Source organism: Nothobranchius furzeri, chromosome 16 (assembly GCF_043380555.1).
Source record: "Nothobranchius furzeri strain GRZ-AD chromosome 16, NfurGRZ-RIMD1, whole genome shotgun sequence".
Taxonomy (NCBI): domain Eukaryota; kingdom Metazoa; phylum Chordata; class Actinopteri; order Cyprinodontiformes; family Nothobranchiidae; genus Nothobranchius; species Nothobranchius furzeri.
The window spans coordinates 57,383,574-57,399,201 of record NC_091756.1 but is presented as its reverse complement, the minus strand read 5'-3'; the positions used below and the strand labels follow the sequence as shown (position 1 = coordinate 57,399,201).

Below are 15,628 nucleotides of genomic sequence, written 5' to 3'. Positions count from 1 at the left end.
CTTCGGCCTTTCACCATTCTGACACATTCTCAGTCTGTGCGCTGAAATGGATTCAAGCTTTTAAAGAGGCAAGCAGGGTTGGAGGGAGGGATATGGGGTATTACGTATGAAAGGGAGGGGCTATGGGAACTGTGGGGTGAGGTATCCTAACACAAAAGAGTTATCAATCCTAACTTGACGTAAAGTGGTGCAGATTGAACACATCAAAGCAGCTCATCAATATACATCTTGACAGAAGGGGACTACAATCAATAACGTCATGGGTCATTACACAACAATCAATTCATTTCTTCACATATTAAAGGTCATTAAAGGTCACATCACAAAAGGTCATAAAACAATACACCCGTCAAGTTTGACGTAAGGTAGTTTGAGGGAAAGGTCATAAAGGTCAAAGAACAATATACCTGCCAAAAATTGTGACGAAGGGTGGTTTGTTCATCTCTCTATTGTGTGGAATTTTCCATTGTGCTGTAAATTGAAGGAGCATTTTAGTATATTCAACACTTAAATGCATTTTCTGCTCCTAATCTTTTGCAATAAAACGGCTGAAAAAGACAAATCAAAGCAATTATTTGTTTGTCTGCTTAGCTCCATATCTTCCTGTTTCCTTGGCTAAATGAAGTGACTCTACCACTGAAGTCCTGATGCTGTCCTGTCTCCAACTCTTTCCTGGGCCAGACCACAGAACAGCTTCTGTAAGGAGCAACAACTCTGATGAAGGTACTTGTCTTTAGAAGGTCATCTTCTTCACTTTCTGTTTCTAACTGGAGAATTTGTGCATGGCGCTCTGACAGTACAGTAGAAAGCAACCATGGAGAATGTGATTGAAGGCTAATGGAAATACATTATTGATTAAAGAGTCACACAGATTGCTAAAGCAGCACATCCCACAGCTACCTGGACAGTAAGACGTGTGACAGGTGTTGATGAAAACCCTGAACTTCTCAAAGAGGATGCTGCTTTATTGGATCGTCTGGACCTAGGGGGGTATTATTTTATAATCTGGTGTTGTATGTAGTAATGGTGATTTTAATGTTTTTTTCTTCTTGGTAATCTCGCACCTAGTCCACAAAAAGAGGGCTCGGCCCGCGGGCCACCATTTGCGGACCACTGGGTTAGATGGCAAATTGATTAGTTTTACTGTTAAAGTGATCCCTCTGCTTGTGGACCACTAATCCCGTGCATTGCTCTCCATATGCTCCATATCAGTGTGTAATTGTTGAACACATACACACACACACACACACACACACACACACACACGCACACACACACGCACACATGCATGCATACACGTACACACACACACACACACACACACACACACACACACACACACACACACACACGAACCTTGCTGAACAGATTACATAAATGTGTCACAAGTCACAAGCAGTTGATGACTGATTGAGACATCAGGTGGAAGTGTGCACAACCTAGATATGTTTTAAAGGCAGCGTGTAAATGTAGAATAGTTGCTGTGAACTTGACCTTGTTGATTGATCTGACACACGTCAGTGACTAAATGCAATCTGCTTGTTTTCTCAAATAGGAAACTTCTAACTGACATTATGAGTGGAACGCAATGGTTCAATTTCACTGTTTACTTTGTGAAGTGCCTTGTTGTGATTTGGTGCTATATATATATATATATATATATATATATATATATATATATATATATCGCCGACATACCCCACCTCCATGTATATACCGTATATATATATATACATATATATGTATACATATATACATATATATGTATATATATATATATATACAACTGGTTCTGGAGCCAGAGCCATGCATCGAGGTGAGTCCGACTATATCTAGTCGGAACCTCTCAACCTCACACACTACCTCAGGCTACTTCCCAACCAGAGAGGTGACATTCCCCCTGCTGAAATCCAGCTTTTGTAGCTGAGGACCAGACTGCCAAGGGCCCCGCCTTTGGCAACCACCCATCACACATTGCACCCAACCCCTTTGGCCCCTCCCACAATAGGTGAGCCCATGGGAAGGGGGACCCACATTTCCTCTTCAGGTTGTGCCCGGTCGGACTCCATGGGTGAACGTCCGGCCACCAGGCACTCGCCGACATACCCCACCTCCAGGCCTGGCTCCAGAGGGGGGCCCCGGTGACTTGCGTCTGGGTGAGGGAACATTGTTTCCATTTATGTATTTTTTTCATAAGGGGTCTTTGGGCTGCTCTTTGTTTGATTCCTCACCTAGAACCTGTTTGCCATGGGTGACCCTACCAGAGTCATAACACCTCAGACAACTTAGCTCCAAGGATCATTGGTACACTCAATCCTAGGTGGCAGCCTAGGGAACACAATTATTTCACACAATTTTTGAGTTTTAAAAACCTCATTTCTGTGTGGGCACAAGAATGTAACAAAACGTAAAAAAAATCCTTTTGCATATTCACAAAAACACAATTCCTGTGTTGACGATACCAAAATCAGGCTAAACTCCCTGAAAAAAACTATTCTGCATTCACTTGTACGTAACTCTAATGTGTGATATGCTATCTCAATGGCTCAAAACCAAACAGATATAGGAAAGTTGCTGAAGTCAATGCACAAAAAAGAAAACATCTGGACTAGGAGACTCGGACAGTCGTTTCTGACAGATTGTCGAAGAAAACTTCCATTACCAAGGACTTAACACTCTCGAGGTGTGTTCCCCTACCATCTGGCAAATGTTAGAGCCATCAAAGTTAGAACCAACAAGTTGGGAAACACTTTCTACCCCTAGAGTTGTTTGCACCATCACTCATACACAACTCTACCACTCTATTATTTATTTAGCACCTTTTGACTATTGTAAGACATACTTTTCGTATCCATGTCTTCTTCAAAACAGGCCTGAAGGCATGAGAAGCTAAATCTCTATGAGCTAAAGTGGACGTTCAGCAACACTAATTGTCTTTTCTCTTGCATTATGTCAAATGTACATTGCATCACAATGCCTATTTTAGCTACATGTAGAGGCCTCACACTGCTTGTTTTATTCAATGCATAATGACAGCAAATCTGTTACTAAAAGAAAATCTTGTGGTTATGGCTGAAACTTTGTTTCAGGCTTTTTCCTTATTGCACAGCATAACTGCAGGACTTCCTTTAAAAAGAGGTTTTAAATCTCAATGGGACTTTTTTCCTGGGCAAATAAAGGTTAAATAAAAAATAAATATAAAGAACAAAATTTGCACATTGGACACACATAATCACAATGTGATTAAAGTTGCTTGAGACGGAGAGGACCAAAAATTGTATTCATGTGCTCTGCAGTAAAACCTCTCCTTGTATTTATCTCACATCAAGAAAATGCAAATGACCAGGCCATTGATGATGAAAACAAAGACAACCTCCCATAGAAACACACATTCATTAAACCATTTATGAAAACAATAACAAAGGGGGCATTGTTCCAACTGGAAGAATTATAAAACACCTTCGTGTGGTCCTAGGAGGTATATCCAAATCCGTCATCTGTCCTTAGATGTAGAAGAAAAAGAAAATAAAAGAGTAAACAGGAGCAGGAGAGAAAATGTGAACTGGATTGGTCTTTGAGGATGTCCTTTTACTCTGGCGTGCACATCTTTTTAATGTTCAAAACAGGTAAAAATGTACCAAAAATACTAACTTAACTTAGAAGCTAAAATATATATAGTCTTTTCCTGTTCAATAAGGTTTTCTTTTTGGTGCTTTTAACTTTTACGACTTAGCAACCACATTTTTCAAGGTCACATGCAAATGAGGAATGTTAGATTAGTAGGAGAATAGTGCATGAGTTTAATATTTGTAATCTACCAACAATGTGTATATTTAGATAGTCGAGTCTGTCACAAATGAATTAAAATACTACAAAAATCTGAACAGACATTTAGAAAGACGAACTACGATAAAAATGAACACATTTATGAACCATTCACTTGTAAAAATTCAAAAGTGTTTATTTAAGCATCATTTAAAAAATGTTTGAACAAGTGGTTTGTAGTGTTTAAAGGTTTGCCCCATCTCTATTGGACCAATTTCAGATAAAATATAAACTTTTTAGTTGTCATGTTAACAATAGTTCTGTCTTTTGCTTTTCATTTTCAGGGTTTTCCTTTACTTTTATTCTTTTGCCAAATGGTTTGTATTTCCCTTGAGTATTTTTGACGTCCATTCAAAGATCTCACACTGAAATCGTTGAACAGACAGGAGGAAGTCATAACCCTTTCAACCTCTAGCTCAGCCTGTGAATTATTACCACACCAGTTAGACATTTCTAATGGGCCATTCCCATCTGTACCGGGTCGGCCCGGGCCGGGTAGCCCCAGTCGGCCCCAGTTGGCCCCAGCCTGGCCCGGTTGATTCCACACATCCTTGCCTTAAGCCCATGTGGGCTGATTCTACCCACCAATCAGAGGCTTGCTCTAACGGAAGGTATGAATTTGCTGTCAGCAGTGGGTGTGTTGGCCCTGGTCGGCCTGAAGCAGACCCCCTCGAGAAGAGGACTGAGAATGAGCCTTGGTCAGCCCGGAAAAATACCAGGCCACCCAGATATGTAAACAACCTACGCTACCCGGCCCAGGCCAACCCGGTACAGATGGGAATGGCCCATAATGGCGCTTGAACACGGGCCTTACCAGTCACTTTTTCATGATCTTCAGTATTTTAATACCTTTGGCAGTTGCAGATAAATCTTAACAATTGTTTTCTAACATACTTGAACATTAAGCTGATGCAACAACCTTACCTAAATTGTAATCAAATGCGAGTATACAGATCTCGTTCTAGTCTGTCTACGAACATTTTCTTATCATCTTTGTTTTTTTAATATAGTCACCATTCAGTTAAAATCTATCATGTGTTTTCTTCGTTTGTGGGCACCTAATACATCAAAATAACAAAGGTATTGGCATCTTCTGTCTTTAGATGTTTAATGGTCCAAACACTACAGGGGAAACCAAAATCACACATGCTTGCACCAAATGTATCACAGCTCATCATCTCTTTAATATTCCTGACTATTCCTACTTAAAAGAACATATATTACAATTTAAAATGAAAACCTCCTTTAGTATTAGCATTTAAAAACACAAAATTTGACTATTTTCTAACATTCACATTCAAATACAGGTGCTGGCCAGTAAATTAGAATATCATCAAAAGGTTGAAAATATTTCAGTAATTCCATTCAAAACGTGAAACTTGTACATTATATTCATGCAATGCACACAGACCAATGTATTTCCAATGTTCATTACATTTAAATTTGATATTCATAAGTGACAACTAATGAAAACTCCAAATTTGGTATCTCAAAAAATTAGAATATTCTGAAAAGGCTGAATATAGAAGACACCTGCTGCCACTCTAATCAGCTGATTTACTCAAAACACCTGCAAAGGCCTTTAAAAGGTCCCTCAGTCTTGTTTTGAAGGCACCACAATCATGGGGAAGACTTCTGACTTAACAGCTGTCCAAAAGACAATCATTGACACCTTGCACAAGGAGGGCAAGACACAAAAGGTGATTGCTAAAGAAGCTGGCTGTTCGCAGAGCTCTGTGTCCAAGCACATTAACAGACAGGCGAAGGGACGGAAAAAATGTGGTAGAAAAAAGTGTACAAGCTCTAGGGATAACCGCACCCTGCAGAGAATTGTGACGACAAACCCATTCAAAAATGTGGGGGAGATCCACAAAGAGTGGACTGCAGCTGGAGTCAGCGCTTCAAGAACCACCACGAGGAGACTCATGAAAGACATGGGATTCAGGTGTCGCATTCCGTGTGTCAAGCCACTCTTGAACATGAAACAGCGCAAGAAGCGTCTCGCCTGGGCCAAGGACAAAAAGGACTGGACTGATGCTGAGTGGTCCAAAGTTATGTTTTCTGATGAAAGCAAGTTCTGCATTTCCTTTGGAAATCAAGGACCCAGAGTCTGGAGGAAGAGCGGAGAAGCACAGAATCCACGTTGCATGAGGTCCAGTGTAAAGTTTCCACCGTCAGTGATGGTGTGGGGTGCCATGTCATCTGCCGGTGTTGGCCCACTCTGTTTCCTGAGGTCCAGGGTCAATGCAGCCGTCTACCAGGAAGTTTTAGAGCACTTCATGCTTCCTGCTGCTGACCAACTTTATGGGGATGCAGACTTCACCTTTCAACAGGACTTGGCACCTGCACACAGTGCCAAAACCACCAGCACCTGGTTCAAGGACCATGGTATCCCTGTCCTTGATTGGCCAGCAAACTCGCCTGACCTTAACCCCATAGAAAATCTATGGGGTATTGTGAAGCGGAGGATGCAATACGCTAGACCCAACAATGCAGAGGAGCTGAAGACGACTATCAGAGCAACCTGGGCTCTCATAACACCTGAGCAGTGCCACAGACTGATCGAGTCCATGCCACGCCGCATTACTGCAGTTATTGAGGCAAAAGGAGCCCCGACTAAGTATTGAGTGCTATACATGCACATTCTTTTCATGTTCATTCTTTTCAGTTGGCCAACATTAGAGAAACAAACATTTTTTTCATTGGCCTTTAGAATATTCTAATTTTCTGAGATACCAGATTTGATGTTTTCATTGGTTGTCACCTATAAATATCAAAATTAAACGTAATAAACATCGGAAATACATTGGTCTGTGTGCATTGCATGAATATAATGTACAAGTTTCACGTTTTGAATGGAATTACTGAAATATTTTCAACCTTTTGATGATATTCTAATTTACTGGCCAGCACCTGTATTCCCACTTTAGTCACATGTATTTCTTTCTGTGTAAAATCTACAAAAACAGATTTTATGTTCTCCTGTTCTTCAAATCAAATGAAGGACATATGATTTACATACATGTGATGCATGACAGAACCTTTTATTAATAGATTTTTTGCTAACTATGTCACTATTTCTATAATACCTGCAAGGCCCCTTTGCTCAGAAAAAAAAAACACATGTCCAGCCTTGCTTTAAATTGGCCAGTAAACATTTACATGTTTTAGAGAAGGCTTGGGAATTTGGTCATCTGGTCAGTCTAATGAAAACATTAACTCTTTGGCTAAATGCGTTTATTGGAGGGTGAGAATGAATCAGTTTGACCTGGAGAACACCATCCCCATCATGGAGTGCATGAGTACACAGCTAAGCCAATAAGTAAAATAACTTTAAATTCATTTTATTTCAACTAAATCAAAATAAAGTAGTTTTCCCACAAATGCTCGTGAACCAAAGCCAACATTTAATGGTGCAGCGTACTGTGCTGTTTTATAAAAATCTTTAGCTTAACTTGAGCTACTCATTTCTATAGTACTCATCACAGAAAGAGAGGATCACAATGTGCTTCACACAGATCAAAAACAAAAGAAAAGAAACAACATTTCACAAGGTCATAAAATCATAATTCTCTTAAACAAAAGAATCAGAAAAACAAAGTCATGAAATTAATAAATGATCACAAATGTCATAAAACAAATGAAAGAGGATTATAAGTTCAAGTTAAAAAAGAAGAAGAAAAACAGAAGAATTTGGTAAAATCAGCTTTAAATAAAAGGTTCTTACGCTGTTTTTGGAAGATGTCCAGACTCTCATTACTATGTAAGGATAAAGAAGATCATTCTGAAGTTGGAGTGCTACAGCCTAGAAAGAGCGATCACCTCGATTTTTATTTCAGGTCTTTGGAACTTCTAGAAGGTTCTGGTTTGTGGACTTGAGGGCTCGGGTTATTTAAACCATCCGCTGCAGATTTATATCAAAAAACGTTTCAGCATTTAAACCCGCTCAGGGTTAAATTTATTATCTCAATCACTTAGACCTTAGTCGTGTTGCAAGGTTTGCAACGTTACAAACATATTTTCACATTGTCCAGTGGAAAAGTGCCAGAATTGTTAAACAACTTTCTTCTCTTCTAAACTTGCCAAAATGTTGCTGTTAGGTTTCTTTAACTCAAATATTAACTTAACTGTAATTTTGGATTATTCTGTTGGCTTGTTATGTCTTTCTCAGCAGAGACTGTAAAGTTTCATGGTGAAAAATGTTTTGTATTTAAAAAAACACATTGATGATTTTTTTCTTCGAAATGATTTCAACAGATTTATGTAAATGTCAGAAGACACTAGAATACACACTGTTACATAAATACAAATCTACAGCACAATGTGCTGCCAGAGACACTCCCACGTCTGCCAGTTTGGCCGGCATAGCTCAGAAATGTAGAAAACTCTGTTGTTGCACATGAAGTTTGGTTTATCATGTTTATTCTTGTCTGGAAAAAGACTGTTGAGTTAGTAACATTTAAGTTTAAATGTCAACTGAAACTATAGAAAAAGGTGGTCATCAGGCTGTTACTGATGCACGACACATTTTCACTGAGTGGCGCTTCATTTCCACTCCTCATGACTCCAACTCTGAGCTAATCAGACATATGGCGCAAATGAAGGACCAGGGTTAAACAAAATCACGCATCCACTCGACTTTGCTGTACACACTTAGATAACTCCATGGTGTGACTTAATGTCCTTCACTGCTGTTTTTCTGATAACAACACCAACAGAGGATTCAAGTCTCTCTCTATGCAGGGCTGCCTTTGGGGCTATTTGGACCCATGGCAGCTCTCAAAGTTTGTTAAGAAAGGGCTTTCATGTGAGAGTCTCCAAAAGTTTCCAACAGCACAAAAAAGAGTCAGAAACCTCTGTAAATACAGTGACAATTGCCACGCTGGCAACACTGACTGTTCTGCCTGCAGGACAGGTGAGTAACTTGTAGCTCTTTAGCACTAAAATGTGTCGGCCACAGATAGCATCAGCTTCATGATCCTAATCTCCGACCAGAATCTGGACCAAAAATGTTACATCTAAAGCACACACACACACACACACACACACACACACACACACACACACACACACACACACATATATATATATATATATATATATATATATATATATATATATATATATATATAGCTGTGTCATGTTCTGTGTCCCTTTGTTCCCCAGCCCCTCCAGTTCCCACTCCAGGTTCTCCTTTTGTGTTTCATAGCGCCCCCATGTGTCCTTTGTCTGCATCTCATTTATGTGTCTCCTGTGTTCCTTTAGTCTTCTCCAATCACCCCTCTGCAGCCTGTCATCCCTCTGCAGTGTTTAGTTTCAGCTTTTCATTTTTTTGTCTCTTTAATATGTTTTTGTCCCACCGGTTTTTGTATTACTCCTTCCCTTTAGAGTTTTAGTTATATGGTTGCTTTTCTGTTTTTAGGTTCACTCTTTGATCATGTTAGTTTCTTCCCTGATTAGTCATTGCTTTCACCTGGTCCTCTCCCCACACACCTGCAGCTCATCTGCCTCCCATCATGCCCCAGTTTGTTTAAGCCCGGTCTTGTCTCAGTATCTTGTCGGTCCATTGTTGTTTATGTCAGCGTTGTTTGTGTCTCTCCCTCTTGATCTTTGGTACTTTGCTCTTAAAGTGAGCTTTTGGATTTATCCCTGCTTCATTTTTGTTACTGGGTTTTTGCCTCCTGCCCTTTTTGGATTTTATTTTGTCATCCAAAATAAAGGATTCTTCTTTATTTAACATTCCTGCCTCGTGTCATCCTGGGTCTGCATCTTGGGTCCTAACCTCCTGCTCCTCAACGTGACAAGCTGATTCTCTTTCTCTCTCCGTTAAAAAGAAACAAACCTAAAGTTGCAGACTGATCTTTTCTTTATAAGTGAGCAAACTAATTAAATCAGTGATGGATTAAATAATTATTTGTGTGTGTGTGTGTGTGGCCACACACATACAGTGCAGCACGATGTGGCCAAAGTTAAGAGAACCCATTTTGTAAATGTACACGTGTGAGTTTAAAGGTGAATTGGCGGGGGTGTTGTTGCAGCCGCAAAGTCTAGTCCAGTCACTGCATGCTCAAAGCTGTGTACTTGGACCAGTCTGCCTTTCTACTTTTGGGCCATTCCCATCTCTACCGGGTCGGCCCGGGCCGGGTAGCCCCAGTCGGCCCCAGCCTGGCCCGGTTGATTCCACACATCCTTGCCTTAAGCCCATGTGGGCTGATTCTACCCACCAATCAGAGGCTTGCTCTAATGGAAGGTGTGAATTTGCTGTCAGCAGTGGGTGTGTTGGCCCTGGTCGGCCTGAAGCAGACCCCCTCGAGAAGAGGGCTGAGAATGAGCCTTGGTTGGCCCGGAAAAATACCAGGCCACCCAGATATGTAAACAACCTACGCTACCCGGCCCGGGCCGACCCGGTACAGATGGGAATGGCCCATTTGTTACACAGAGAAAATGGTAAAATGAAATAAAACAAAACATGTTTTAGTTTTCACATCAGGCAAGTCCGTCAACACAATAGAGTCTGGGATTGATGCAAAGACATACTTGAGCACCCTTAGGTTGCAGCTTTTAATGTTTGATTTTAAACTACAAGTACGTGGTTGGCACAATGGTGCACAGACCTGCCTTGCCCTTGTTGGTTCATTATTTACACTTCAGCATATCTACCGCAGCAGCCAGAGTTGGCTAAACAGCCCTGATTGATAGGATGGTGAAGACCCCATTCGGCAACTTCTTTAACCAATAATCATTCACTCTCACACACATCTGCTGAGTGCCCATCTGTTCTACACATAGCCAATAGCATTTAAGCTGTGTGCTGATATGGCACTTGGTGCTACCCAACAGGCAATTCTGCCAGTCAGCAGACAAGACACTCTTGTTGTCACAGAGAAAATAAGCTGTCAGAGAATGCTCAGTCAAGACACACAGGCTTCAAGCGGCAGATAAAGAATGCATTTTGAGAAAGAAAGTTCCAAAGGTCACTTCTGTCCTAAATGCTTTAAATTAGACATAGAGTAGTCATTATCCAGAAAAGTTACTCTCAACCTAGATATGTGTTTCTAAAATATCAGTTAAATAGGAATATAATCAAACTAGAAAGAAAGAAGGAAATAAGGAAAGAAAGAAAGAAAGAAGGAAAGAAAGAAGGAAAGAAGGAAGGAAAGAAGGAAAGAAGGAAAGAAGGAAAGAAGGAAAGAAGGAAGGAAAGAAAGAAAGAAAGAAGGAAAGAAGGAAAGAAAGAAAGAAGGAAAGAAAGAAAACAATCTTTTATGTATTGCCTCTCAAGACAAAACATGAGGTGTTTCACAAAAAAAACCAAAAAACAAATTAATTGTAAAAAAGACAAAAAAATGATTAAAAATATGTTTAAAATTACAAAAAAGGAAAGGGAGAGAGAAAATTTATAGGACAGGGGAAAATCAGTTGATCCCGGGAAAGGTGGAACAAGAACAGAATAAGGAGAGGATGATGGTGAAGGTCACGCCAAAGCCAGCTTGAACAGGTCAGTTTTCAGCTGCTTTTTAAAGGAGACCACTGAGTCCACTGGTCTCAGGCTCAGGGGCAGAGAGTTCCAGAGTCTGGGGGCCACAGCAGCAGATGATCTGTCACTTTTGGTCTTTAGCCTGGTGCTGCACAACCAGTAGGCTTTGGTCACTGGACCTCAGGGACCTGTTGGGGGTGTAGGGACTTAGAAGATCACCAATGTATGATGGTGCTTGTCCATGTAAGGCCCTATAGACCAGAACCAGGATCTTGATATGAACCCTGAAGTTGACAAACAAACAAACAAACATTACATTTAAATGATTGTTTTGTTGATATTTTCACCTACTTATTCATTAATGTACCAACTTTTACCACCTCAGTTTGGTCACTTTCCACAATTAGCGTGATCATGGTTTTCACAACTTAGAAATTCCACACAGCTGAAGTTACACAGTAAGCTTTCATGCTGAGACTGAGAGCTCCTTTTAGATCCCACCTGCTGGATCTCCCATTACACATGATAATAGCCAAAGCTAATGTAGGTGCGAAGGTGGGAAAGTTGGCTAGGTAACAAGACAGATCCAGTTCCTCTTTGAATTATCACAAGGCCTGAAAAATGTAACTTACAAATATTCCTGAAGTCAATATTTCCATTAAAATGAGAAGATATTTGAAGAAAGCACAAAATAAAATCTGACAAAAGTAAAGAAAGCATCCATCAAATGAGAAATATTAACACATCCATCCATGTTCTATACCCGCTTGTCCACGCAGGGTTGCACGGTTTTATAGATTGTTTTATAAACCTCTAACTTATTTCTTATCTTTATGTTCTGCTTTTCCAACATCTGACATGGTAGTCAGGGTGAAACTTGGTCGATTCATCAATCTATCAGCATGTCTGTGTCATCGTCCATGGTGAGCTGCCTGCCAGTAATCTTGTTTGTCCTCTGAGGCCTAGTCCACACGTAGCCGGGGTTTTTTGAAAACGAATATCCGCCCCTCCAAAAACTTGCATCCACACCACCTCGGTTTAAAACAAAACTCTGTCCACACGTACCCGGATAAATACGTTGTTAAGGACATGCCAGACCTGTAGGCGGCAGTACTTCCCCCGTTCTTAACCTCGTCCTTCGTCTGTGGTCTTCCGCAAGGAGCAGTAATTCCGCTTGCAAAAACAAACAAGCAAAAAGCGCTTGGACAATTGATAAAGCGAGCGCAGCTCTGAGGGCATCCATGCTGTCGGCTAGTGTAAACACAGGTCGCACACGTGATGTCAGCATTTTTTGTCGCGGAAAGTGACGTTGCGGATCTTAAAACTCCGGTTTTGTCCGTCCACACGCAGACACCCAAAACGGAGAAAACGCAGATCTTCACTTTGGCCGGAGTTTTTAAAAAGATCCATTTTCGTGTGAAAAAACTCCGTTTTCGTGTGGATGACAGGCCAAAACGTAGAAAAATATCTACGTTTTGGCAGATCCCCGGCTACGTGTGGACAGGGCCTAAGTCTTGTCTGCAGGTGGGCGTGTCTGAGAGCAACCAGCTGCAGCTGATTTTGTCATCAAGGCCCAGGGGATTTAAGGAGCAGTGTGACACAACACCATGCCGGGGACCTTGGTCGAAAGGAAAACAATGGCGGGTAGGCGCGACTGTTTGGTGAATGAGAAGGAGTGGGGAGACATGGGGGACTGTGAGAGCGAAGACAATAATTTAGAGTTGAGTTTTCGGCGTGAGTCGATGAAGGGAAAGAGAAGTAACAACTAGGAAACAAAGAAGGGTTGTGTCGAGTGAAAGTGCAGTTGAACAAAGAGGAGGGTTCAAAATCATATTGAGATTCGGTGAGGGAAATGGGGTGAACACAGTGAACCCAGTTAAGCTGACGTCTATCTTAAAAAATCAAGTTGGAGACATAAAACTAGCTAAAGTTTTGAGAGATGGAAATTTGCTGATTGTTTGTGAAACTGAAGATCGGACAGAGAAGACCTGTAAAATAAGAGAGGTGGGAAAACATAAAGTAATCAGTGTGAGTAAGGTGGGAATGAGTGGAATGGGACCAAGAGGAGTGATTTGGGGAATACCGGTGGATGTTTCCGTTGGGGAAATAAAAACCAATTTAAAAGGAGCAAAAGTGAAAGATGCTAAAAGATTTACAGAATTTTGAGATGGATCAAAGAAAGAAAAGGATTCAGTGCTGATTGAATATCAGGGTGACGTTCTACCATATAGAGTGTTTTTAGGCTGCATGTCATACACAGTGAGGGAGTACATTTGAACTTTTGTTTGTTGTACCTGAGTTTCTCTCCTCATCACCAGGCGACCTGCATAAGATGCACTATGTTCATTTCTCTGTCCTATTGTGTTGCATTTTATTGGTGTACAGCGCTTTGTTTGTCCATTTTGGCCATGTGAAAGCGCTCTATAAATAAAGTTGATTTGATTTGATTTACATTCCAAAACCGATTAGATGCCTCAACTGTCAGAGATTTGGACATACGGCAAATGTGTGTAAAGGACGGAAGAGATGCCCAAGATGTGGAGATGAACATAGCTTTGAGGAAATGGAACAAAACCAAAGTGTTGTTGGGGGGGGGGGCATAGTGCAGTTTATGCGGGTCGCCTGGTGATGAGGAGGGAAACTCAGGTACAACAAACAAAAGTTCAAAGTAAAGTTTCTTATGCAGAAACAGTTAAATTGGTGGGAGAGGCTCCAGTGAGAATGAATGACACGATGCCACAAGATTCAGCTCAAGGATCTGGACGGGTCGGAAAAGTGTGGATAGATGTTAAGAAATTAGTCACTGTCATTGCAGGAGTATTAAATGCAACAATGGAAACAAAATCAAAACGGAAAGGATTCAAATCATTGTGAAAGCAGCTGTTCATCATCTGGACAATACTGAGTTGTCATGGGAGGAGGTCAGGAACAACCTTAGTGCAAGTTCCAGTCAAGAGGGGTTGGGATAGTGAATGGTTGGGATTTTACAATGGAATGCTAGGAGTTTGATTGCTAACGGACAAGAATTTAAAAGATATATTGATGAATTATTGGAGGAACCTGATATTATTTGTGTTCAAGAAACTTGGTTAAATAAAAAATTAGAATTTAAATTATATCCATACACAATAATTAGATGTGATAGGGAAGATGGTATTGGAGGAGGTTGTGCTATTTTTATTCATGCTAATCTGAATTATAGAACAATTAAAGTAGGAACTGATGAAGAATATATAGGAATAGAAATTTATGTAAATAATAAGAAGTTGTATATAGTCAATTATTCTAATCCATGCAAAAAATTAGATATTAATAAGCTTAAATTAATTATGGAAGGGACTTATGATCAGGTTGAATGTGTGGAAATCTTAATTCTCATAGTTCTTTGTGGGGAGGAACTAAGGAGGATAATAATGGGGAAATCATTGAAGAGTCCTGGATGATATGAATTTAGTCTGTATAAATGATGGTAGAGGGACAAGAATAAACGTAACTACGGGTAAAACCTCGGCTATAGATCTAACAATAGTGTTGAATACATTAGCAGGAAACTGTAATTGGGAAGTTCGGGAACGTAATCTGGGAAGTGATCATTATATAAATTCTACAAAACTTTATAGACGTAAGGAAGTATATCTGGACAAAAGTGATGGTCATTGGGTATTTAAAAAAGCTGATTGGGATACATTTAGAAATATGTGTGAAGAAGAGAATGGAAGGATTAATATGGAAGAGGATATAGACATGGTGGATCAAATTTGTAGGAGAGTGATAATTGAAGCGGCGGATGTTACTATTCCTAAAAGTAAAGGGACCATGAAAAAGAAGAATGTTCCATGGTGGAATGAACAATGTGAAAAGGCAAGTAAGGAGAGAAATAAAAATATGAAAGTTTTGAGACAGACTCATAATTTTGAAAGTTGGTTAAAATATAAAAAATTACAGGCTGAAGCGAGAAGAGTAGTTAAGAGAGCGAAAAGAGAAAATTGGAGAGGTTTTTGTGATAAAATAGGAAGAACTACATCTGTAAGTGACGTTTGTTTAATAGAATAGAATACTTTATTTGTCAATTTCTTCGAATGTGCTTGCAATACAAAGTATGGGGTATGATAAGGAAAATGAAGGGAGTTTATAGAGTTTAGATACCCGGTTCTCAAGGTGGGTGTAGAGGTTGCTATTAGCAATGAAGAGAAAGCTGAAATGTTGGCTAAATCTTTTATAAAAATTAATAATGATGGTAATTTGTCGGAAGATAGATGGAGAAGAAGACAAGAAACCAGAAGAACTAATATTGTTGAAGATGATGGTGGAAGGAGACTGACAACA

At 40.1% G+C, this 15,628-nt stretch overlaps 1 long non-coding RNA gene across 1 annotated transcript in view; it reads left to right on the top strand.

Moving 5' to 3' along the window:
* Window positions 1-15,628, top strand: part of LOC139063571 (uncharacterized) — a 114,898-nt gene that overhangs the window by 11,456 nt on the left and 87,814 nt on the right. The window contains exon 2 of the long non-coding RNA XR_011516944.1: window positions 592-723. This is a non-coding gene — a long non-coding RNA (uncharacterized lncRNA). The remainder of the gene's footprint in view (window positions 1-591; window positions 724-15,628) is intronic.